Here is a 27,472-nt window from a genome sequence, read left to right as displayed (position 1 = left end):
TGTACCTAATCGTACAGTAGGGTAGTTTTTAGTAAGTCCGGTTAGTTCCACAGGGAAAATTAAACAAGCTTAACGCTATATTAGTTTTAAATTTATAAAAATACAAATATATATATATAAGTAATATTATTATTATAAAAGGGGGTTTTTACCGTTTAATGACCGGTTTGTCGATTTTTAAAACTTTAGTCGCAGTTAAAACCTAATGTAAAATATTAAAAATAAATATAACTTAATTTAAATCGTAAAGTAAATAACGATAATGAAATTGCGATAAAAAAAAAGTGCGATAAAATAAAATTGCGATAATTAAAAGGTACGATAAATAAAATGACAATAAATTAAAGTGCGATAATTAAAAGTGCAATTAAATATGAAATATATAAATTATGCTTATTTAAACTTCCGTAATCATGATGTTTGACGTGTTGATTTTAGTTTATTCCCATGAGTTAATTGTCCTTTGTCCTGGATTATGTAATATGTCCGTCTGGTTTTGTCCATAACAGTCCATCAGTCATAAATATAAAGTGCGAGTGTCCTCGTCAAATTATCCTTATATCCGAAGTCAAATATTCCAACTAATTGGAGACTTAAACTGTAACAAGGTTTTAATACTTTGTTTAATAATTACACCAGGATATCGACTGCGTGTAACCCAAGGTTTTAATACTTTGTTAACAATTACTCCAAGTGTCCTTGTACATAATTTCACCCCTGTTTTAATAATTCCATAGACTATTAATCCATTCTCGTGTCCGGTTAAATGAACGATTATTCATACATATAAAAATCCCGCTCATCGTGTCTGATCGAGTGTATATGGTTATTTATAGGTACGTCCAATTGTAAATCTTTATATTAAATTAACAAACTATCATTTAATTAAACAAATATAAAGCCCATTAATAGCCCATAGTCTAATTTCTACAAGTGTCGTTCTTTTGTCCAAACCTCAATTATGGTACAAAGCCCAATTACCCCGTCTTAATATTTTAGCCCAACATCATGATTACTTCAATTTAAATAAGCATAATAATAACTTAGCTACGAGACATTAATTTAACAACAAAATTAAAAATAACTTACAGTGATTAAAAATAGCGTAGCGTTACACGGACAGAATTTCGACTTACACCCTTACAACATTCACTAACATACCCTTATTATTAGAAATTAAAATTAAAATTAAAATTATAATATAATATATATATATATATATATATATATATATATATATATATATATATATATATATATATATATATATATATATATATATATATATATATATATATATATATATATATATATATATATATATATATATATATATACTTGATAGATAGAGAGAATGAATTAGAAAAGATGTGTAAAAGATCGCTCAAAACTGCGAAATTTATAGGACCAGGCCTATCACCTACTGCCATGCGATCGCATGGCTTTATGCCTTCCAGGCCATGCGATCGCATGGCCCCTTTTTCCAGCTCACATGTTGTTGTTTGCATTCTGCCGACGAATTTAATAAATAAATATAATATATAAATAATTATTAGAATTATTTAAATATTATATTATATTTATGTGCATAGTTGACTTGTAATTTTTAGTCCGTTGCATCGAGCGTTGAGAGTTGACTTTGGTCCCGGTTCCGGTTTTTCGAACGTTCTTACGTACAATTTAATATCTTGTATTTTGCGTTTCGCGTCTTGTACTCTTGTAATTTTAAGACGTTTCTTATCAATAATTGGAACCGCTTTGATTGTACTTTGTACTTTTGAGCTTTTTGGTCGTTTTCGTCTTCAATTTGTCGAATCTGTCTTTTGTCTTCACCTTTTATTATTTAAACGAATATCATTTGTAAATAGAACAATTGCAACTAAAAGCTTGTCTTTATTGAGGGATAATGCTATGAAATATATGTTCGTTTTTAGCATTATCAAATATTCCCACACTTGAGCGTTACTTGTCCTCAAGCAATATAGTCTTGAAATACAAATACTAGAATCACTTCTTTATTTTTCACACTTTGTACATCAGTGATTTTTATACGGCGGTATAAACAATGATAGTAATGATGTGGTTTACAGTCCCACATGACTATAAAAATTTAGATCCTTAAGGAAATTGGATCTTTATGAAAACATTTGATCTTTTGAAAATTAAATCTAGCTTTCATCCTAGATAATTTTTCCGGAATAACCCTTCACCGGTGTTTGCAAATTATTTTTGTGGGTTTGGTGGGTTTAAGATTTGAAAATTTTAGCTCAAAACTTGTAGTTTTGTGTCACCCACTTGCTAACCCTGTATTGGGAAAGCAACACGTCCAGTATACTTGCTCCGTATATTACCTTTCGGTAAACTACCGTCCGGTTGTAAAGGAAAGCGTTGAACAAGCAACTGTTAAGGCAACGTCCCCTGACATGCTTTTAATTATGGTCTATAACGTGTCGGATGCAATTACTATCCTTTGTAGGAGCAATAGTAAAGCTCACCCTTATAATTTTTCTTCGGTCTGGCACAAGGTCCTGTCTTTGACCATGCTATGCAACCACCGTTCTTACGGTTGACACCCGATTTGGTTCAGGTGACCTAATGAACTCCAGGTGAATTCCTAAGATTTTACGTTCAATGGTAATGAACGCATTGAAAATGGATTTTCAGAAAACAAATTGGTTTGTAATTTTGATCAAAATATTTTCTCGTTCAAGCTCGAGTTTAGATATCATTGAATTCCATGAGTTTGAATTCTCAATCTTTTAAGTCAATCTCAAGGATTGAGTAATATCAGGCTTAAAAGCTGATTTTTGATCTTTTAAGGAGATTATCCTTTCTGGAGATCTGATTCATTAGTCTTATCCAGCTAATTTTCACGGCGTCCTCCCCATTTTACAAGACAGATCCTCTCATGGTTAGGATAAGTCTAACCACTTGGCGACCCTATTTGATGCTGAGGTCCATGGATTTCCTGCTGATTTTAGAGATGACTTTTCTAGGTTTTTCGTCAACCTACAGCTGGTCTGGATGACAACTCCATGACCTAAATCAAGAAGTGCGTTTCTTTTTTGGAAGACTTTACTTCCTTTTAATGATGGAATTGATTCATCGTGTAGATCCATTTTTCTTTCAAATATATTACAGTAAATTGGGTAAAACTGTTTAGATTAGTCTAAAGCAAAAGTATTTTCAGTTATTTGTACAAAAATATGTGATATATGTTCAAAATAACTTGGTAAATTTTTCCCACACTTGGCTTTTATTTTATTTTATTTGCCTTTTTATTGTCCTCTATTCCATTTTAAATGAATTCTTAACATTTTAGTTTGTTTCTCAATTTATGTCCTTTCCAAGGTAACAATAATTTCGGTATTAACACTTAGTCTTCAACTCACGACGAATTTTAAAAATCAAATTTTTAACTTAACGAAATAAAGTAAATTTTTATTTTAAAATTCACACCAAACTTAAATTTAAAATGCATAAAATTAAAAATTCATATTATTAAAATTTTAAAAAAAAATCACACCAATTTGTATTATAATTTTGTTTTTATACATACAAACTTATATTAAAAAAATATTAATTTTTCAAATATTTACAAACTTAAATATATTGATTTTAGAAAGTTTACAATAATATTTTAATATTAATTTTAAAAACAAAGTAAAAATAAAATTAAAAATCTTTTTGGTCTTTTATTCCACTTTAATCAATCAAATATTATCAAAAATATACGCCCCTCTTTTCGGTAAAGTAATTTCGGCTATATTACCTAGTTTTACTCCTGACGAATTTTTGAAATATTTTGAGTTGATTGATTAAAGATATTTATACCTTAAGAATAAACGGTAAATTTCGCAGTGATGTAATAAATTTTTGTATGATATCAATAATTTCGGTCGCAAAACCTAATTTTATTGAGTACCAATTTAATACTTTATAGCGAACGATTCAGCGTTTATTATCAAAAGGTTAAAAATAATAAAAATAAAAATAAAAACTGTACATACTTACGTGTGAAATAGAATTCTTAGTGACCTGCTTTAGCCCACTCATAAGATAGTCGGACTAATTGGTTTTCCACAGCTACATAGGCGTAACCTCCAGCATTCAATGTTTTTTCTTCGAAATATATGAACGGCCCATCTCTGCATAAAGTAACAAACTCGGTATTGGAATATGTTTGATTATTTGAACATTTACCTTCGTGTGACCATTTTCCGCATTTGTGACATCTTTCAAGGTGTCGTGCTCTTCTTTTTGCTGCGGATTTTGATTTCCTTTACCAAACTGTAGCTTATTATTTTTGTTCTTCGATTCTTTTCTTACTCCGTCCAATTTACCTCTGATTAATGATACTATTTCACTTGGAAGGGTGTCATTATTTCATTTAGTGATTAAAGCGTGTAGCATTAGACCATGGTTTAATTCACAGGAAGTCTTCATCTCGTAAAACCTAAAAAAATAAAAATTCAGAATGGGGGGAGAAGACTAGTTCTTTAGGGTCTGCTAGGGAAAGACCATTCGGATTCCATTCTCGGAAACTACACGAAAACAGAACATCTAACTCTAACATAAATACATATTATCCTTTAAAAACTTGATTCTCCCCACACTTAGTTAGCTGTGGTGTCGAAATTGTGATTAACTTCATTGTCAACTACCATTGGACTATCTATGTAATGTTTAACTCTGTGACCATTAACCTTAAATGCAATCCCATTTGAATTTATTAATTCTACAGTTCCGCATGGGAAAACTCTTTTGACTATAAATGGTCCAGACCATCTTGATTTTAATTTTCCAGGAAATTGCATGAATCGTGAATTGAAAATAAGAACTCTGTCTCCTTCTTTAAATTCTTTTGAACTTCTGATTCTTTTATCATGCCATTTCTTCGTTCTTTCCTTATAGATTAACAAATTTTTGTATGCTTCATGTCTTAATTCCTCTAATTCATTTAATTGACTTAACCGTAGACGTCCAGCTTCATGTAAATCAAGATTACATGTCTTCAAAGCCCAAAATACTTTGTGTTCAATTTCTACTGGAAGATGACATGCTTTTCCGTAGACGAGTCTAAAAGGTGTAGTTCCAATTGGAGTTTTGTAGGCTGTTCTAAAAGCCCAGAGTGCATCCTCCAATTTAATGGACCATTCCTTCGGATTTGATCCTACGATTTTCTCTAGAATACGTTTTAAAGCTCGGTTGGTATTTTTAACTTGTCCACTTGTTTGTGGATGATAAGTGGTGGAGATTTTATGAGTTACTCCATATCTTTTAAGAACTTTCTCACGTTGATTATTACAAAAATGAGTACCCCGATCACTTATTAAAACTTTCGGTGTTCCAAACCTAGCAAAAAGACATTTTAAAAAGTTGACTACAACTCGTGCATCATTAGTTGGGATAGCTTGTGCTTCCGCCCATTTAGATACATAATCAATGGCAACGAGAATGTAGAGATTATTATGAGATTTTGGAAATGGACCCATAAAGTCAATACCCCAAATGTCAAATACTTCACATACTTGAATGACATTTTGTGGCATTTCATCACGTTGACTTATTTTTCCGGCCCTTTGACAAGCATCATAGGATTTGCAAAGAAGGTGTGCGTCTTTGAAAATTGTAGGCCAATAGAATCCAGCATCATAAACTTTTCTTGCTGTTAGTTGAGGCCCATAATGCCCTCCTGTTGGTCCTGTGTGACAATGGCTTAAGATTTAACTAGCTTCATCTCCGAATACACATCGGCGTATTATTCCATCGGGACAACTTTTAAACAAATGTGGATCTTCCCAGAAATAGTGTTTTATATCACTAAATAATTTCTTTCGTTTTTGGTACGACAACCCCTTTTCAAGAAATCCACATACTAAGTAGTTTTCATAGTCTGCAAACCATAGAATTTCATTATAATCTATCTTCGATAGATATTCATCAGGAAAGTTATCTTGTATGGCTGATTCATTTAGAACTTCTAATTCGGGATTTTCAAGACGAGAAAGATGATCAGCGGCGAGATTTTCTGCTCCCTTTTTGTCTTGGATTTCAATATCGAACTCTTGTAAGAGTAAGATCCAACGGATTAATCGTGGTTTGGCATCTTGTTTTGAAAATAGGTATCTAAGAGCAGAATGGTCAGTATAGACCACCGTTTTAGCTAGAACGAGATATGAACGAAATTTGTCAAAAGCAAAGACAATAGCAAGGAGTTCTTTTTTAGTAGTTGTGTAATTCGTTTGTGCTCCTTATAACGTCTTACTAGCATAATATATAGGTTGAAATCGTTTTTCAATCCTTTGTCCTAAAACGGCTCCCATTGCAAAATCACTTGCATCGCACATAAGTTCAAACGGTAGATTCCAATTTGGAATTATCATGATTGGCGCATTAGTGAGTTTTTCTTTAAGAATATTAAAATATTTGATACATTCATCTGAAAAGATGAATGGAGCATCCTTTTCTAGGAGTTTATTCATAGGAGTGGCAATTTTAGAAAAATCTTTTATGAAACGTCGGTAAAAACCGACATGCCCTAGAAAACTCCTAACTCCTCTAACATTGGTGGGATGTGGAAGTTTAGCAATTACATCTACTTTAGCTCTATCTACTTCAATTCCTTCCTTTGAAATTTTATGTCCAAGAACAATGCCTTCTTTAACCATGAAATGGCATTTCTCCCAATTAAGTACTAGATTTGATTGCTCGCATCTAATAAGCATTCGTTCAAGATTAACTAGACATGATTCAAATGTATCACCGAAGACTGAAAAGTCATCCATGAAATCTTCCATGCATTCTTCTATCATGTCGTGAAAAATCGCCATCATGCACCATTGAAAGGTTGCAGGGGCGTTGCAAAGTCCAAATGGCATGCGTTTGTAAGCAAAAGTACCATAAGGGCATGTGAATGTGGTTTTCTCTTGGTCCTCGGGTGCTATTGGAATTTGAAAATATCCGAAAAAACCATCAAGAAAACAATAGTAACTATTTCCGGTTAATCTTTCCAACATTTGATCAATGAAAGGTAAGGGAAAGTGATCTTTTCTGGTGGCGTCATTTAATTTTCTATAATCAATACAAACACACCATCCTGTTACATTCCTAGTAGGAATAAGCTCATTTTTCTCATTTGTGATGACAGTCATGCCACCCTTCTTAGGTACGCATTGAACTGGGCTTACCCATGGACTATCAGAGATTGGATATATTAAACCTGCATCAAGCAGTTTAATAATTTCTTTCTTAACAACATCTTGCATATTAGGATTTAGTCTTCTTTGGCGTTGCACATACGTTTTATGACCTTCTTCTATAAGGATTTTATGTGTGCAATACGAAGGACTTATTCCTTTAATATCATGAATTTTCCATGCAATGACTGGTTTATGAGCTTTTAGCACAGAAATTAGTTCAGATTTTTCATTTTCAGTAAGAGAAGACGATATTATTACAGGTAATTCAGACTCACCATGTAAATAAGGGTATTCCAAATAGTTTGGAAGTGGCTTTAACTCTAATGTCGGTGGTTCTTTTATCGATGATTTGTATCGATATCTATCTTCCTCTTTTAGCATTTGAATTTCTTCTGTTGTTGGTTCATATCCATTAGCCATAAGTGTAGCTATCATTTCAGTTTCATCAATTGGTTCAGTTCCTTCTCCTAAAGAACATTCTCCCGTTCCTTGTAATTCTGGAAATTCTTCTAACAATTCTGCATGTGAATCTATAGTTTGAATATAAGAACATGTATTATCTGCAGATTGCGGTTGTTGCATGGCTCTATTAACAGAAAAGGTAACACTCTCGTCCTCTATACTTATGGTCAATTTCTTACCGAACACGTCTATCATTGCTTTAGCCGTGTTTAAGAATGGTCTTCCTAATATGATAGGAACTTGAGAATCTTCTTCCATATTCAAAATAACAAAATCTACTGGAAATACTAAAGTACCAACTTTAACTAGCATGTTCTCCATTATCCCTCTAGGATATTTTACTGATCGATCGGCTAGTTGTATACTTATTCTTGTTGGTTTCAATTCTCCAAGGTCTAGTTTAGTGTATAATGAATACGACATTAAATTTATACTTGCACCTAAGTCTGCCAATGCTTCTATTGAACTAAGACTACCCAGAAAACATGGAATTGTGAAACTTTCTGGATCAGATAGTTTTTCTGGTATCTTATTCAACAGCACTGCAGAACAATTAGGATTCATAGTAACAGCCGAGAGTTCTTCCATTTTCTTTCTATTTGTGATTAGATCTTTCAGAAATTTAGCATATCTAGGCATTCCTGAAATCACATCAATGAAAGGAGGATTGACATTTATCTGTTTAAACATATCCAAGAATTTGGATTGCTCGGCTTCAAGTCTCTCTTTTCTCATTTTACTCGGGTAAGGAAGTGGTGGTTGGTATGGTTTAACATAAGGTTTAGCCTTAACTGTGTTATCTTCATTAACCTTTTCAACTACCGCTTCTTTTTCCTTATCTTGATCAGATTGTGGTTCTTGTGGAGTAGGAATAGCTTCATCAGAAATTTCAGGTATTTCAGGTGGTTTAAGTGTAATACCACTTCTTGTGGTAATGGATTTAGCTGTTTCATTTCGGGGGTTAGCATTTGTATCACTAGGTAGACTTCCCGATTTTCTTTCACCTATTAACCTTGCTAGGTTGCTTACTTCTTATTCCAGATTTTGAATAGAAGCTTGTTGATTTCTAAATGCTTGAGCATTTTGTTCATTCGTTTGTTTCTGAGATGTGAAAAATTGTGTTTGAGAATCAACTAGCTTCAACATCATATCTTCTAAATTTGGCTTTTTTTCATCAGTTTGTGGTGGTTTGTTTTGAAAAGCAGGTCTTTGCTGGTTGTAAGTATTATTGGATACTTGTTGATTGCTAGGACCTTGTTGGTTGTTGTATGGAACATTTCGGTTATAATTCTGATTTTGATTGTAGATTGGTCTTGGCGGTTGATAATTATTCTGATAATTATTTTCAGGCATTTGGTTTATGTATGAAACATTCTCTCTTTGTTCCATTGTTAGATCAATACTGAGACAATCTTTTGTCAAATGTGGTCCTCCACACTGCTCACAACTAATTCGTATTGAGTGGATATCTTTAGTCATCTTTTCCATTCGTCTCTCGACAGCATCTATCTTTGCAGAAATGGAATCTAAGTCATGGCTAGAATCGGCTCCAGCTGCTTTAGATGATCTAACGATATCTTTTTCTTGGTGCCACTCATGTGAGTGGGATGCAGTGTTATCAATAATTTTGGAATCATCAGTTGCGGTTTTCTTCATAATGGAACCACCAGCTGCTATATCGATGTCTTTTCTTGTTGTGATGTCGCATCCTTGATAGAATATTTGTACTATTTGACAAGTGTCTAAACCATGTTGCGGACATGCTCTTAATAACTTTCCAAATCTTGTCCACGCCTCATATAAAGTTTCATTTGGCTTTTGCGTGAACGTTACAATTTCTCCTTGAAGTCTTACGGCTTTAGATGCCGGAAAGAATTGTTTAAGAAATTTTTCAACTAAAACGTCCCATGTATCAATCGCCCCTTCGGGTAATGATTCTAACCAATCTTTGGCTTCTCCCTTTAAAGTCCAGGGAAACAACATGAGATATATCTGTTCATCCTCCACTTCTCTTATTTTAAATAGTGTACAGATCCTATTAAAAGTACGAGGATGTTCATTTGGATGTTCCTTCGACGCACCACTAAATTGGCATTGATTAGTTACCATGTGTAGGATTTGTCCTTTGATTTCATAATCTGGCGCATTAATGTTTGGTTGAGTAATTGCATGACCTTGGCCAGTGCGTTTAGCTCGCATTTGGTCTTCCATACTTAGAGGTTCCAGATTTTCCATGATTGAATTTGTTGAATCTGAATCACTATAGGATTCTGATTAAATGGTTGGTTCCTCGACAATCTCCGTTTGAATGATTGGTGGTTCCGGAGGAAAGATTAATGGTTCAGGATCTCGAAATCGTCCCTGAATATTCTCCGAATTCTCAATTGTGAGGTCGGGTTCAAAAAATGGATTATCGGAAATTTGAATTGGAGTACTTGGTCGACTGGATGACGATTCTAAAGAAAAATCAACGGCGACAATATTTGCTAGATGTCTTGATCGAGTTACAGGTGGTGAACTTACAAAAGGTGGTGAACGTTTTGCTCGGTGCATTCACTGAATATCCTATTAGTTATAAAAATAAGAAAAATTATATAAGTTATCAAATTAATAGACTTTTCTGATTTTGCCCACGTTTCAAATAGCCAAAAGATGCAGCAGAGGGTCAGGATTCGTTTGGTCTCAATATAATTGAGTAATGTTTGGCTCCAATAACCCGGTCCACGTACAAATCCAACTATTACTACGAACCAGAAAATTTTGATGTCTATCAATTTAACCACTTAAAATAATTTTTCGTTTTGAAATTTTAGAGAAGAAAGAGAAAAAAAAATTCTATGTCCTAAAAACTAGAATGTCGAAAAACGTCGAAAAATAAAAGGGTCGAAAAATAAAAATAAGAAAGTAGCGCGTCGAAACTTAAAGAGGAACTAAAAACTAAGAATTAAAAGTTGCGTCTAAAAATATTAAAGCTTAAAAAAAAATACTATATCCCAAAACGGCAATAACTTAAAAAGGTACTAAAATATAAAAACGGCGTCGCAAAATTTTAAAGCACCTAAATCTTAGTCTAAAGAAAAAGCACATAAGGGATTTTACGGCAAAGCCTAAAAATCTAGAAATAAAAATAACTATGGCAAAAACTATGTTTTAGAATTAAATACGAGCGAAAAATACAAATATTATGCTAAAACAAATAAAAAGATATAAAATATAAAAATAAACTTAAAGTTGCAAAAAGTACAATTTTATAAAAATATTATTTTTATATTATTTATTTTATAAAACTATTAATTTTATAATTTATTAAAACTAATTAAACTAAATAAAACAAATTAATAAAATTAAAACTAAATAATATAATAATAATACCATAATTAGGGTTTAATTAATAATAATAATTACCCGTAATTAATGCAGTACGAGAATCAATTAGGGCGTGTCAGAGTACTTCATGCGATCGCATGAAGTTTTGCCTTCGGGCTCATGCGATCGCATGAGCTAGGGTTTCGGGCCAGTAAATGGGCTGCTACAGTACGGGTCGAGTCTTTTATATTTATTTTTTTCTGTTTTCTGATTTAGATATTTATATAATATATTTATATAAATTAAATAAAACTTATATTTTTATAAAATAAAGATAAATAAACTTTATAGAACTTATATATTTAACAAACTCTTAAAAATACTTAAATTTTGTTTTTTTCTTTTTATATTTTTGTACAAAAACGTATTTTTATAAAAGGAAACTTAAATTTTTTTTTTTATATATATATAGCGTTGCGCTTCAGGCGTTTAAGCAAGAAAGTCCGCGGCAGCGGCGCCAAAAATACTTGATGTGCGTAGAGGTGTATATAAAATAGTTATATTTTTTACAAGAAAATACTATTAAATATGATACAATTTTACACAAGATATTTATTTATTTATAGAATGGATATACCTAAACCTTGCTACAACACTTATAGGCAGTGTACCTAATCGTACAGTAGTGTAGTTTTTAGTAAGTCCGGTTCGTTCCACAGGGAAAATTAAACAAGCTTAACTCTATATTAGTTTTAAATTTATAAAAATACAAATATATATATAAGTAATATTATTATTATAAAAGGGGGTTTTTACCGTTTAATGACCGGTTTGTCGATTTTTAAAACTTTAGTCGTAGTTAAAACCTAATGTAAAATATTAAAAATAAATATAACTTAATTTAAAGCGTAAAGTAAATAACGATAATGAAATTGTATTAAATAAAAGTGCGATAAAATAAAATTGCGATAATTAAAAGGTACGATAAATAAAAATGACAATAAATTAAAGTGCGATAATTAAAAGTGCAATTAAATATGAAATATATAAATTATGCTTATTTAAACTTCCGTAATCATAATGTTTGACGTGTTGATTTTAGTTTATTCCCATGGGTTAATTGTCCTTTGTCCTGGATTATTTAATATGTCCGTCTGGTTTTTGTCCATAACAGTCCATCAGTCATAAATATAAAGTGCGAGTGTCCTCGTTAAATTATCCTTATATCTGAAGTCAAATATTCCAACTAATTGGGGACTTAAACTGTAACAAGGTTTTAATACTTTGTTTAATAATTACACCAGGATATCGACTGCGTGTAACCCAAGGTTTTAATACTTTGTTAACAATTACGCCAAGTGTCCTTGTACATAATTTCACCCATGTTTTAATAATTCCATAGACTATTAATCCATTCCCGTGTCCGGTTAAATGAACGATTATTCATACATATAAAAATCCCGCCCATCGTGTCCGATCGAGTGTATATGGTTATTTATAGGTACGTCCAATTGTAAATCTTTATATTAAATTAACAAACTGTCATTTAATTAAACAAATATAAAGCTCATTAATAACTCATAGTCTAATTTCCACAAGTGTCGTTCTTTTGTCCAAACCTCAATTATGGTACAAAGCCCAATTACCCCGTCTTAATATTTTAGCAAAACATCATGATTACTTTAATTTAAATAATCATAATAATAACTTAGCTACGAGACATTAATTTAACAACAAAATTAAACATAACTTACAGCGATTAAAAATAGCGTAGCGTTACACGGACAGAATTTCGACTTACACCCTTACAACATTCGCTAACATACCCTTATTATTAGAAATTAAAATTAAAATTATATATATATATATATATATATATATATATATATATATATATATATATATATATATATATATATATATATATATATACGTGATAGATAGAGAGAATGAATTAGAAAAGATGTGTAAAAGATCGCTCAAAACTGCGAAATTTATAGGACCAGACCTGTCACCTACTGCCATGCGATCGCATGGCTTTTTCGCATGGCCCCTTTTTCCAGCTCACATGTTGTTGTTTGCATTCTGCCGACGGATTTAATAAATAAATATAATATATAAATAATTATTAGAATTATTTAAATATTATATTATATTTATGTGCATAGTTGACTTGTAATTTTTAGTCCGTTGCGTCGAGCATTGAGAGTTGACTTTGGTCCCGGTTCCGGTTTTTCGAACGTTCTTACGTACAATTTAATATCTTGTATTTTGCGTTTCGCGTCTTGTACTCTTGTAATTTTAAGACGTTTCTTATCAATAATTGGAACCACTTTGATTGTACTTTGTACTTTTGAGCTTTTTGATCATTTGCGTCTTCAATTTGTCGAATCTGTCTTTTGTCTTCACCTTTTATTATTTAAACGAATATCACTTGTAAATAGAACAATTGCAACTAAAAGCTTGTCTTTCTTGAGGGATAATGCTATGAAATATATGTTCGTTTTTAGCATTATCACATAACAATCATATTTATAAGCTTAGATGCTAGAGCATGAAAGTAAGTTCAAACAAGCATGTTAAAACACAAGCAATCATAGCATGGCAAACAAGTAAGAGCATCACACGTAATCATATCATGCAACACTATAGATACTATCATAGTAGTTTCAACAATCATGTAAAGAGACAAGCATGGCATACATATGGCACGTATCATTAGCATAGCATGTTAAGCATATTGCACATAATATAAGCATAGCATGTTGAATGCATATTGTAAGAATACAAGTAAGAGTGGCATGTTGATGCTAATATACGTAATCATGCATAACGATTTAATTTACATATAAGTTTAAAACATGCATGAGGCACCTCTATTCAATATAATGAGCATACTAGTCGAAGCATGTCAAGTGATAGTGCTTAATAACACAGATATGATAAGTCTAAACGTTATCATTGAAAAATCATACACTAAGTTTCAGGTTATTCAACTAAGAGCATATCTCTTTGTATACTTAGTGATGAACATATGTATAACCTAAACATATAGAGCATGTTAATATTTCACTTATCATGTAATGATCAAAGCTAAATTGGTGTTCAAATAATCACTTATTAGGTTGACTAGTCCAATTTTAGCAAGAAAATGCACACATATATGAGTTTTGGAAGAAGTGGTACCTTAAGCAAGGAAAGTTTGTTTCATCCATAAGCCTTGAGCACATGATCTTTCAATCGCTATATACTCGATACTATTCTAAACAGTAGCGATCCACCATCATCCAAATCTCCAAGGCACATGATATCCATGATGCATAGAGCCCATTAAATTTCTCTAAAGTTCCTTTTAACGACTTGAAAGAGTGACATATTTGGACTTTCCTTTGCTTGGGTGATGAGCATAAAAGTGTGTTTGAAGTCTCACAAGCATTGTTAGAAATATATGCATACATAAAACTCAAGAATAATTATAGTAAGCATATATCACATCAAAACAAGCAATCATGCATAATAAGCTCAATTAGAATTCACACTATAAGTAACAATCATGTATAGCAAGCAAGTAATCATGGTAATCAAATAAAGGCATGTTCCATAGCATGAATTTTGATGAGCATATTCATAACCTAAATAACTAGATCGAAAAGGCATTTAACTCGCAATTCATATCAAAATACGATATACGTTAAATCACTATTATTTAGTTGTCTTTTCAAATATAGCCCCAGAGTGCACTTAAATGATATAATATAACAAGCAATCATAGAGTACATGGCAGGTAACCTAATATCAAATTACTTTCCAGGCATTCAACAATTATGATCTAAGACAATTATCATCATGTCAACATATGTTAACTTGACTATGAATAATGCTAACTAGTTAACATTTCCCATTTAACGATTTGGAGTGTTCAATTAGATCACTAGCATAAAAACAACCAAGCATAATTTTTCAACATGTTAATAAATCATAAGCATGTAAGTACATACGCATGGTGAAAATATATGGCATGTTAGATGTAGCAAATATTAAGCACAATACCTTCACAAATAAAGTTTAATCGGCAAGTTAATGATCCTTACGTGTGTAGTATAGCATTTAACAGGGTAATTTCAACCCAACATTGGTTACGAAGAGAGAACTCAAGTTGTCAAGCATGATAATATTATGAGCATACAAGTATGACATGTAGATTTGCACATATAAGCATACAAGCAATGAGAACACATATGGTATATGCGAGAGATAAGCAAGGATTATGCAATTTACACCTAGTGTATAATGAGCGGAAGCCTAGATTTAAGCCTAGAGTGTAAAGTGTACCATAAAGCATTCAAGTTTCTCTATCAAGTATATTTCAACCTTATTATCCATGAGTTCAAAAACTTTTCACAAGAAAAATGGTTAATTGAATCAATAACCAAGTCATGAACATCTATTTGTACAATTAAGATTTCATTCTAATACTTTTTAGCAAATAATGTATTATAAACTTTTTACCATTTCTCATTCATGACCAAGTAAGAATGTCCTAAGTCTATCAATAGTCATTTTCATATGCATTCTTGGCATTCATTCTTATGATACACACATAATCAATTAAAATCCTTGTGAGTTCTTTCATTATGATTGGTTTTAGCAACTTCTCTTTTCTTTTCGATGTGATTGTTAAACTAGATAATTGAAATGGTTTAGTTCTTGTTTCTAGTTCAAGGACATTTTTAACTATTAATCACATTGTGTTGGACTTTTCATTTGATTATTTCTTTAGCATGCTAGGATGTCTATTTGGACCTTGTAAGATTTTAATTTCTAAAGAGTATCCTAGAGACGTACCTACCTTTAGAGTCACACCTACACCTTTGAGTGATAATCTGGCATTGATTTCCATAGGTGTGTCTAATGCCTTCGCACTTATCTAAAAGGTTAGTGAAACTTTTCATTTTACTCGTTTGTTCTAGGTGTTCGTGTGACGCAAACCTAATCATAATTTAGAAATTAAGAGCATGAATTATTCTTAAAGCTTTCTGACCTCAAAGATTTAGAATCATCCGTCCTAATATGTCTTAGTGTGTTTTAGACATTTTAACAACTCAATAAACGCTTGACTACTACTCTAGAAACTTAGACAAGAATAATATCATTTTCTTTTTGTAATTTAGGTATGAGCCTAGAATGAGTTCTATCATCAAGAATATATCTCCTTAATCATAGATGATGGAAATCATATACAACCCCTTTAGTAAGACTACAAAGTTGAACTTTGGAAATATATACTATACCTAGAAAATGGAGAACTTAGACTACACACTTAAAATCTAATTTGACTCCTATTGATGTCTCCTAAGATTTGTTTGTTATGATTCTTTTTGTAATCTTGACATTTATCCTCTCTTAATGCTAGCACCGTTTCTTAAGTAATTACATTGTTGAAACAAATAATGAGATTAATCTTGTTAACACTTTTAACTCATTTATGTATTCACTCGGTGACCATCATATTTTACTATTAGGTGGATTTCTATCAATTAGTTTCATGTTCGTGTGATTTAATCTTTTATGCCATCAACTTGAAACATGTATTGACGCAATGCATATATTGACATGTTTTTATCATTTTACTAATTTCATTTGCAGGCATAAAAAACATTCCACCTAATTGTAAGCATAACATGATTTCTACTTTCAAATGAATTTTGACCTTACTTAGCATGTTAAAACTCATGTAGCATATTTTAAGAGTAATTCATTTGTAAGTAAAGTTACCTCGACCGGTGAATATTCATTAAGTATGTCTATCCAATATTACGTCACCGTCATCATGTTCTTTGTGCTTCGTGTGACGTATTTATCAAGGACATGAGCTTTTTGCACTTGTGATTATTTCGTCTTCCACCATACTTGTTAGCAAACCTACAACTTGTTGATACAAGGCTTGGTACCCAATGTTTGTTAGGTCCGGGATTGTTAACATTATTCACTCTCGTCCTAATTCATTTTAGTACCTTTTTCAAACAATAGATTTTATCCTTTAGACATGTTTATATTTAAAGATTTGATAAACCAAGTCCATGTCTTGAGAATAATTGATTTTGTACACTTTTAATTGTTTTAAAATAATTTACACTTACGTGTTAAAAACTTGACATTTAAACAAGTGTCGTTTAATGACAATAACTAGCTTCACATTGGTAAATGTTTAATTATTTCTAATAAACGATGTAAAAAGATTGTTTTAACCATTTTTAAAAAGATTTAACGTCTAAAAGTGTCACACCATGGCCGATCTTAAAATTGCGAAAGCAATTTTTAATCAGGGCCTATGCGGTCGATCCACGGTCAACCGTAGACTCGACCGCTGTCCGATTTGGCATTATATTGAGTCTTATAAAGTGTGTTTCTTGAAAATCTCGTGGTAGGTCTAATCAATGTGTACTTTAAAGCCAAGTGTTTAATTTATCATTTGATATCTTTGACTTTTAAAATTACTTCTTTTTCTTGTCCAAAAATAATCACAAGTTAGTGACCTTATTTACAAATTATTATTACCACTAAGTAATCTTTTGTTTGATTTTCGAGAATACTTAATGAGATGCTTAGATTCTACTCTTAGATATTATGTCTATCATTTAAGGCTCTAAGATGTGTGACAACTTATGTATTCTAGCATGTAAGATCAATTAATCAAGCACACATTAAACAATAATTCATGTCATTTTTCATGCAAGGATTTTCTTAAGTTTCATGACAAGTTTCAAGGTGCTTCTATTGTGTACACCATAGTTGTGATTTTGACCCAACCCCACATTTTTTTTACATCCTTTTATTTTTCAAAAATTAACTTTGCTTATTCAAAGAATGTTTCTTTGTTTAAGTTTTTCATTTTAATCAAGGTTTTATTAACTATCACAACATTTAGAGTACACAAGCTTTATAATATTAAATAAACCTATTAATTTATATATTTTTGCTAGAAGGAAGCAAACTTACCTCACCATGTAAATGGTGGTATTTTTCCTCAATGTAGTGGATGTAAGTTTGAGCATTCGGGTTCGATCCTTGACTTCCACATCCCTTGAGTGTCTTGAAGTTGCTTCTTATATGAAAACTTTCATCGTGATTCAAGACTAACTCTTCCAAACTCTTTTGCGTTCTTCAACCAAGTAGAGCTTAGTTCCAAGATCTTTGACTCGGGTTTTTGCACAAAGTAGTTTTAGTCACAAAAACGTTTTTTGGAGCAAAGTTTCGAGCAACCGCTCTGATACCAATTGTAAGTAACTAGAGGGGGGGTGAATAGTTACTTAGTGGTTTCTTAAAACTTTTTCAAAATCTTTAACGATTAAAACATAAGTTTTAAGTGTGGAAGCGTTTGTGTTTATTAATGCAAGTATGTAAAGTATGCAAGTGCACAAACACAAGGATTTATAGTGGTTCGGGTGGATGTTAACTAATCCACCTTAATCCACTCCCCAATTCTACGAATTGAGACTTTTCTTCACTATGATACCCCAAACCCGGTGGAGTGTCCGGATACAACACTAGCTCCTCGATAAGCCGCTACTTATGAACCCTTGCGTCCCTTTGAAGAATTCACAAACACAAAATGCTCTTACCACAAGATCCTAATGCTCTAACCTAGTAAAATCACAACTACCTTCGAGATCCCTTTAAGAAGATACCTTACAAGTAAACTTATAGCTAAGCTTACAATCACTCATAGTTCTTCAATAGGTTACACCAACTTAATTCCCAACGGAATTGATCAACTTCCTAGATCCCTTTAAGGAAGTTGAATCATTAAGCAATATGGTATTTCCTATCTTAAGAACTATCTAGCTTCCTTGACCCCCTAAGGAAGTGTCTTACAAAGTAAACTTAAAGATACAAATGATGAGTACAAAGTTTACATTTCAGTTCTACTTAATATAAGTAGAATCTCTCTTTCTCTCTTATAATCTCTCCATTGATATGTGCTTGAGGCTTGGGAGATCAGTAGATATGTATTTGAAAGTGTTTTTGGAAAGAGGTGATCTTCAAGTTTGGCAAATGTTGGTATATATAGGAAGAGAAAAATGCTGACAGAACCTACGCGGCTCTCTGCACGGTCGACCGTGGATCGACCGCGCTCCCTGCTGTACTGAAAATAAATCCGTTATAGAGCCGTTGTAATCTGCATTTTTTAGCCATTTTCCTTTGTTTGATGTCTGCAAAAAGATGCCAAAACATCTTGATACCCTTGACCATCATCTCTTACTTTGGATGCATTCAATGAAGTTGACATAAGCTTGCAAATGAGGAAAGTTCCATTGTCCTTCTCTTGTGTCATTGATTTTCTATTATGGCAAATGCTGAAACCTTATCCCTTGACAACCCACAAAGCTCCAATTACAATAACCCATGAATCTTAAGCTTTGTCAATACTTGAATTAAAGTATCATCTCCCATTGGTTGATTGCTACAAGTCAATCTTGACTTGTTTAATTATAATGAAGAATCCCTAGGCTAGTTACTTTAATCATCTCTTGACAAACCATAAACTTCCAAACAAGCTTAACTAGCACCTTAATCCCTTGTCTTCTTCTTGATGGAAGTATCTTGCTAGTTGGAACATTGTTACATCTCAAATGAACTAGTTTGAATCTAGTTGGAACTTAATGATCCTTGTTACAACCTTGACTAGCTTGAACTAATTACATTTACATACATACAATGGTACATAAAAATAATGGAAGAGCACCTCTTTAATTGGGACTTTAATGACCATTATTAGTATGTTTAAATGACATTATGTAACACTTGAAAAGTAAAACACTTTCGTGTTTAATCTTATTTGAGCTTAAAATGTCATTAAGATGTTGTTAGATGTGATTAGTAAAAATTAACATCTTTTGGTTCAAAACTCTTTTGAAATCAAAGAAGGTAACTATTATAAGTATGTTTAAAAAGTTTTTGTACATTATAGATGTCTCAAAGTGGTCTATCTTAAAGTGGATGAATTTGGTTACAGAGAAAACTGCGGTCGGCTGTGAGGTTAGCCGTAGATTGACAGTTTTAGACAAAGGTGCAATCGTTGGTACAGTGCATCCACAGTCAGACTCACGGTCGACCGTCGTGCAGCCGTATAGCAATTTTACCAAGTTAATTATTTATGTTTTGGTCTTTTGCTAGAGATAGTGTAGGCTTATGAACTCATGTCGTCTTATATATGATTAAGCACTTATCTCTTTTGTGTCATCATCAAAACAAATTGATTAACTTTTGAATATTATAATTGGATTCTCAACCAACAAACTTAAAAGCTTGTCTCTAATAATCTTCAATAATCAATTCGATACACTAAATCGACTTCCGAGCTCAGTTATCTTCAAAAATCCGCAACAAACTTCAAAGGATGCTCCAAGAATGTATTCTTCAATCATTAACCACAAATGAGCTAAATGGCTACAAAAACACACAAAAACACGATAAATGGAAATGATATTGTGACAAGAAATGTATATGATTTAAGCAATATCGAGGTGTTAGGTTTCCAGGATTTGTAATGTGTGTAACAGTGCGCGCATTGTACCATTGAAAGTACTTATCAACTGTGCCCACCCCTTGCACACCATAATACATCATGTTAGCTCGTTGGGTCCAATCGTCGATGTAATTGACTTGCAGGTTAATGGTCCTCAAATCCATGTTCTGTTTTGACTTTAGGGTTGTGTTATGTATTATACAGTGCATCTCCGAACTGAACAATAGATCCATGTCTGGAATATGTTGCCTCCAACCGAACTGTCTGCAGAGCCTATCTGGAATATGCTTCTCAATAGTAGCTCAAAGTAAAATTGGGCCACGGTATGACCACAAGGCCCTATTTGTACACCCACCGGGAAGTCGACGAAGTAAGGCGTCTCCATATGGAAGCCAGTGAAACTGCAACAACATAACATAAATATATATACATATATTATAGTTATACACATTAATATATAATATATACATGTGTGTCTTGTAACGCCGTAAGTGCAGAGCGTCACGTTACTAATACATGTATGGGCGTATCTTTATGTGTCCGTCTTCCATGCCACCTACATACGAATTATAGTATAAAAATATATATACATATATTATAGTTATTGATATATTAATAGAAGTATGTGTAATATACCTCGAACCATATGGTCCAGTAATGGGTGGCTCATCCTCCTGCATGAGTATATCTATTCTGAGAGTTGGCGCTAGGGTTGGAATTCTTACATACGCCCAATGTTGTAGCAAAAGCGTCGCACCATTTATGCCCTTGTTATCTTCATTTTGAGCGGCACGACACAAATTTCTGTAAAAATACGCGAGAACCGCACTACCCCAACTCAAACGACCATCAGACTCAAGTCTATGAGGTTATAAATATAACTCAACGAAACATCATTTGAATTAGCATCAGGAAATAGAGCGCCACCCATTAGAGCTAACATGTATACTCTAGTCCGTTGATGGTAAGAATCCTCAGTATCTCCAACGGGTTTATTCAACTCAATGATTAAACATGAAGTTCTGATTTTTCCTTTCTTTATATCCGCGGCCCCAATATTCTTAAAGACAATCCCTAAATATTGATTAACTACACCATACCATTGCACATCAGGCATACTATACCATACTCTGGATACAACCGGTCCGTCAATGGGTAAACCCCATAAAATTTGGACATCTTGCAACGTTATTGTTGCTTCTCCTACACAAATTTATATTATTACGAATTAAACTAAATTAAAAAGTAATATATAATTCGTAATATAGATAATTATATATCTACATAATTATATAAGGGTTAAGGCTACCAAAGGGTCATATATTTTTTTTTTGTCCCAATGTAAGCCATATACCCAAAAAATTACTATTGTAGGCTATATACTTTTAAAAAAATGTATTAATATCAACCACTAAAACTTGTTAACCTGCTGTTAAGAGAACACGATGAACAAATTATTTTAAATTAAAATTTGATAAAATTGATCCTCAAAAATGATTGAAACACGATCATTGAGCAACGATAAACAAATTTTGTGAAGATTTCGGATCCAAAACATCAACAAAATCGAGTTAATTGTTTTTAGTGAGGGTTATGTTAATACGCTTTGAAAAGAAAAGAAAAAGGCCTGTGATTTAAAGAAAAGATGAGCTACATACTTGAGTTATTCTATGGATTTGACAAAATTGCATGGGGGATCCCTGTGGTTTGTTCAATACAACAAGTGGAGTTCAAAAGATTTTTTTCACCTTGGGGGTCACTGTAGTTTGCAATAGTTTCACCAGGGGTCCAATAGGCTAACTGTCATCAAAAACTCTGTTAAATTCTGTCACATGCAGTGCACATGAGGGTATTTTTGTCAATTTATATCCTTCCTGTCCATTGACCCACCTACCCACCAACCCTTTAAACCTATCTAAAATACATCTCCATCTTTGTCAAGATCATACCTTATCCTAATGGAAATAAAAATCAGAATTAAGACTGAATTATTAAATATTAATACCTATTAAATATTCATCTGATTAATTTCTTTATGAAAGTCATAAAAAAGTTTAGAAGCCATGAAATACTTACAGTAACATAGTTCGGTACACCTTAATTGCATAAAAATCAAAACTAAAAACCTCCTTATTCAAAAAAGTGCAAACCTCTATTGTTAGTGGTGTGTGGGTATGACTTAATTTCCGTCTGAGAAAGTATCGGGTGGTGATGCAGCAATGAAAATAAGTTCAGGAATTAACTGTTGTTGCTGGCGTCAACAACCGCCGATGACGTCACCGTCGACCTTCACGGTTGAATGGTTATTCATGTCCGAAAATAGTAGATCTGTAAATTGAATGGAGATTAATGGTTGGAAATACTAGATCTGGCCCAGATTTAGTATACAATAGCAGCAACAAATCACGGTAGCAAAACCATTCGACCGGACATGATGGCACCACCAAGTATTCGTCGGAGAAGATGTCCGTATTCCAGTAACCGCGAAGATGAACGGTAGCAAAACTATCCTGTTGAAATTCACTTGTGTTGTTGAGTTGAGGTTTAATTTTTATTTATAATGATTTTTATGATATTGATTAGTTGATTGATTAATGATTAATTACCCATTGTCCTGTTAGGTTTAATTTGAGGTGATTTGTTTTGAGAAAGAAATGGAGAATAAGAGAGGTTTGAATTTGATTTTGATTTTGATTTTGGGGTTTTAATGGTAGATTCAGTATTATGGTTTTAATGATGGAAAACAGATGGGAAAGAATAGAAAAGAGAGAAATAGAAAAGAGAAAAGAAAATATAATAAAAAAGTTGGAGGGTTAATTAAAAAGACGAAACTACCCTCATGTGCAAGTCATGTGAGACCCAAAACTGTTAAATATTGACAGACGTTAAGATGTTGGACCCCTGGTGAAACTATTGCAAATCACAGTGACTCCCAAGGTGAAAAAAATCTTTTTAACTCCACTTGTTGTATTGAACAAACCACAGGGACCCCCAATGCAATTTTGTCTATGAATTTTAATTTTGAGCTTGTCATAAATTAAAGCTTAAACCTAACTATTATTTAAAAAGAGGGAGTCACCATTAGACAACAAAAAAAGGGATTGACGGAGGCTATTTGGGGGTGTGTTTCAGCCGCAGGTGGGACCCCTGTGGGTTTGATTTCGGTAACGCAAAAAGAAGCAGGGAAAGAAGCGAAGGAATTTGGAAAAAATATATTTTTTTTGAAAGGCAAGCTTGCATTAGTCCGGACCGAAGCCTAGTCATCATTTGCACACACACGCGCTTTCGGGCAGGAAACCCGAACCACACTCTGAGGATCCGACCCTTAAACCATCCCGAGGGGCAGGCGGGCCGGACCTTAGTCCCGGAGCGGGTCGGTAAAACCTTCCCTTTGGGCCACTTTCAAGGAATATATTTCAATTCCTAGAGCGGGTGACGAGGTACGAACCCGAGACCTCTAGCCCTGCGAGTACACAAGTGTAACCGCCGTACCGCTGGACCGAAGATCCGTTGGTTAATTAAATTGTAAGTATTGATGGTTCATGGTTGTTACGTGAAAAATGCACAAAAACAAGAAGTTTTTTTTTTTTTTTTTTATGGTCATCGAAACAGATAGCTACAAATTGGTTATGTGTTTGTAAAATTCATCAATGGGTTTATGTTTAGAATGATCTACTGTAGCCAAGGTTGAAAAAGACGTGAGACGGGGCCGAAACGTTAGCGACCTCAAAACGTCGCAACGGAAAAAACGGGGTCAAAATGGATGTTGACTAACGTTGACTTATATATATATATATATATATATATATATATATATATATATATATATATATATATATATATATATATATATATATATATATAATTTATATATAAAGTTGACCGTTTTTCCGTCTTTGACCGTTTTTTCCGTTTTTTTCCGTCTTTGACCGTTATTTACCGTTTTTTAAGCGTTGACCGTCTTTTTTGCCGTTTCAAGGCCCGATGAAACGATGCTAAGGCAAATCCGTTGCGGCGTCCGTTGTGGCACCCGTTTCGGCCGTTTTTTAAATCACTGACTGTAGCTAACTACAAACTTTGATGAGTTTTGGTCAAGTTTTGAGGTGTTTTCGATTTGCACCACCATGAACCGCCATGGACCACCATAACTTCTGTCAGATTTTGATATTGAAGATGAAGATGAAGATGACCGGTTTAGCAGGTAACCGGTCACATTTTGTTTACATTAGCACACTTTTCCAAGGTACATTGCCTATAATAGTAATTTTTTGGGTATATGACCTACATTAGGACAAAAAAAAGTATATGACCTTTTGATAGCCTTAACCCATTATAATTATAAACATATATACCTATATACAAGGTTGAAAAAGACGTGAGACGGGGTCGAAACGTTAGCGACCTCAAAACGTCGCAACGAAAAAAACGGGGTCGAAACGGATGTTGATTAACGTTATATATATATATATATATATATATATATATATATATATATATATATATATATATATATATATATATATATATATATATATACATACATACATATATATGTATATATATAATATATATATATTTATATATATATAAATATAAAGTTGACCGTTTTTTTCGTCTTTGACTGTTTTTTCCGTCTTTGACCTTTTTTCCGTTTTTTCCCATCTTTGACCATTTTTTATCGTTTTTTAGCGTTGTTGACCGTTTTTTAAGCGTTGACCGTCTTTTTTGTCGTTTCAAGGCGTTAGCGACCTCAAAACGTCGCAACGAAAAAAACGGGGTCGAAACGGATGTTGATTAACGTTATATATATATATATATATATATATATATATATATATATATATATATATATATATATATATATATATATATACATACATACATACATATATATGTATATATATAATATATATATATTTATATATATATAAATATAAAGTTGACCGTTTTTTTCGTCTTTGACTGTTTTTTTCCGTCTTTGACCTTTTTTCCGTTTTTTCCCATCTTTGACCATTTTTTATCGTTTTTTAGCGTTGTTGACCGTTTTTTAAGCGTTGACCGTCTTTTTTGTCGTTTCAAGGCCCGTTGCAACGATACTAAAGCAAATCCGTTGCGACGTCCGTTGCGTCGCCCGTTTCGACCGTCTTTTACAACACTGCCTATATATATAAAAGCAAACAATGAATATTATAACTATACTTATAATAAAATTATATCATATATATTACGTAATATATATATATATATATATATATATATATATATATATATATATATATATATATATATATATATATATATAATGAATACATAATTATAAACATATATACCTATAAATATATAAATATAATATGTAATTTTACCTGTCGGGAAATGGAAAGTATGTGTTTTCCGGTACCATCTTTAAACCAAAGCTGTAATAAGCGCGTGATCCGGTCTCTGTTTTTCGAGTTTACACACCAAACCCAAACCCATTAAATTTAGATAATGGTATACCCGTGCATCTATTTGTTCGTTTGGAAGACTACTAATATCATTCCAAAAAGATAAATCACATCTTCTTGGTTATACAACAAATGGAGTACATCAAATAACTATGGAAATCTAGAAGGACATGTATTCCGATTGTGGGCTTCAGCTCTGCAAATACCACACTTTGGTTTTTTGCTTTTCACGTTCATCCATCTGGTTCGAAAAACGTTAATATTTCTTCCTTCCCCTGTGTCTGATCAATCTATTTGCACCAGCCTTAATTTTCATTTCAACCGGTGCCCAACAACTCATGTCTCTAAGTGGATTAAAGTAATGGCTATATTGCTCTCTCCAGAAAGTAGTTGTGTACTTTTCACTACCTAACACAGTTGCATCACGATGTAGATGGCTACACACAGAAATGGCATGAGAGCAAGGTAATCTTTGGTGTTGTCATCTTCTGCATGAACACTTTCTATCAGTAAACTTTACGGTGTAATCGGTGCCACCTTCACCGCTTCTTTGATAACTTGACTGGACTTTGTACACACCTTTCTGAAAGTCGTAACATGTTGTTGTGTATGTTTGGGATCTTTGTAACACCCCGTTATTCCGTACACGCTTAAAGGTACACACATAATCAATTGTACGTCTATAACTTGCTCGATATGCGGCTAGAATAGCTAACTTGTTAGTTGTGTGTGAATGTGTATATAAATGTATATATATGTATGTAGATGAGTCTGGGTAGTGTTCGGTCTCGTGAGACTTAGATTGAGGCTTGGACGCGTATTGAGGAAACCTTGGAATTGTGTAAAATAGTCGAAGGGGTCTGTTGCAGTCAATTGTCGCGCCGCGACAAGGGGGTCCGCGCCGCGGCCCACCAAAGGATTTTAGAACAGGAACCAGCCTAAACTGAATAAACCTTTTTAGTGTATCGTCGCGCCGCGACGATTAATGCCGCGCCGCGGCAGGCCTGCTGGCCAGATTTCGGATTTAGTTCAAATTAAGGGATTTTGAGGGGCAAAATGGTAAATAGACGTATAGATCATATGGGTGAATTAAATCTGGTCCACTAGATCATTTATTTCATTTTCCTTTTTCCTTTTTCTTCAATTTCTCTCCCAAAACTCTAACACCCAATTTAATTCAAAGTGAGATTGAGAGAGGAAGAATTGAGGGTTGATCTTTGGAGCTAGTATTAAAGTTGATCCTTGTGACTCTAGCTACGTGGTGATAGTCTCGGTAAGTTCTAACTCTAAGTTTCGCGTTTTAATTGATTATGGCTAGGGTTTTGGTTAATAGAAACTTGTATGACCCATTTGGGAGTAAAATGGGTGAATTTGGGTTAGGTTGTTGTAATGAAACCCTAATGGCCATAATCTAGGATTTTGGTCTTGTAATTGTGAGTTTGAAAGTGTTAATGGTTTTGTAAGCATTAAACACTTGTTAGAATTGAAAGAGATGTCAATTGGGTCAAGAATGTACTAGTTGACCTAGT

At 32.9% G+C, this 27,472-nt stretch overlaps 1 long non-coding RNA gene across 3 annotated transcripts; it reads right to left on the bottom strand.

Annotated features, from left to right (window-relative positions):
• Positions 1 to 20,177: 20,177 nt before the first annotated feature.
• LOC139847530 (uncharacterized) lies at positions 20,178 to 23,243 on the bottom strand. 3 transcript variants are annotated; one of them, XR_011759556.1, is made up of 4 exons: positions 22,650 to 23,243; positions 21,136 to 21,702; positions 20,548 to 21,055; positions 20,178 to 20,420 (listed from the first exon to the last, which is right to left on the bottom strand). It is a non-coding gene; the product is annotated as an uncharacterized lncRNA (long non-coding RNA). The 3 variants fall into 3 exon arrangements; XR_011759555.1 differs by having other exon boundaries at positions 20,178 to 20,900; positions 20,968 to 21,055; XR_011759554.1 differs by having other exon boundaries at positions 20,178 to 21,055.
• Between the last annotated feature and the right edge of the window lie 4,229 nt (positions 23,244 to 27,472).

The sequence above is a fragment of the Rutidosis leptorrhynchoides genome, chromosome 5, assembly GCF_046630445.1.
Source record: "Rutidosis leptorrhynchoides isolate AG116_Rl617_1_P2 chromosome 5, CSIRO_AGI_Rlap_v1, whole genome shotgun sequence".
NCBI lineage: Eukaryota > Viridiplantae > Streptophyta > Magnoliopsida > Asterales > Asteraceae > Rutidosis > Rutidosis leptorrhynchoides.
This window is presented reverse-complemented; position numbering and strand designations above follow the sequence as displayed.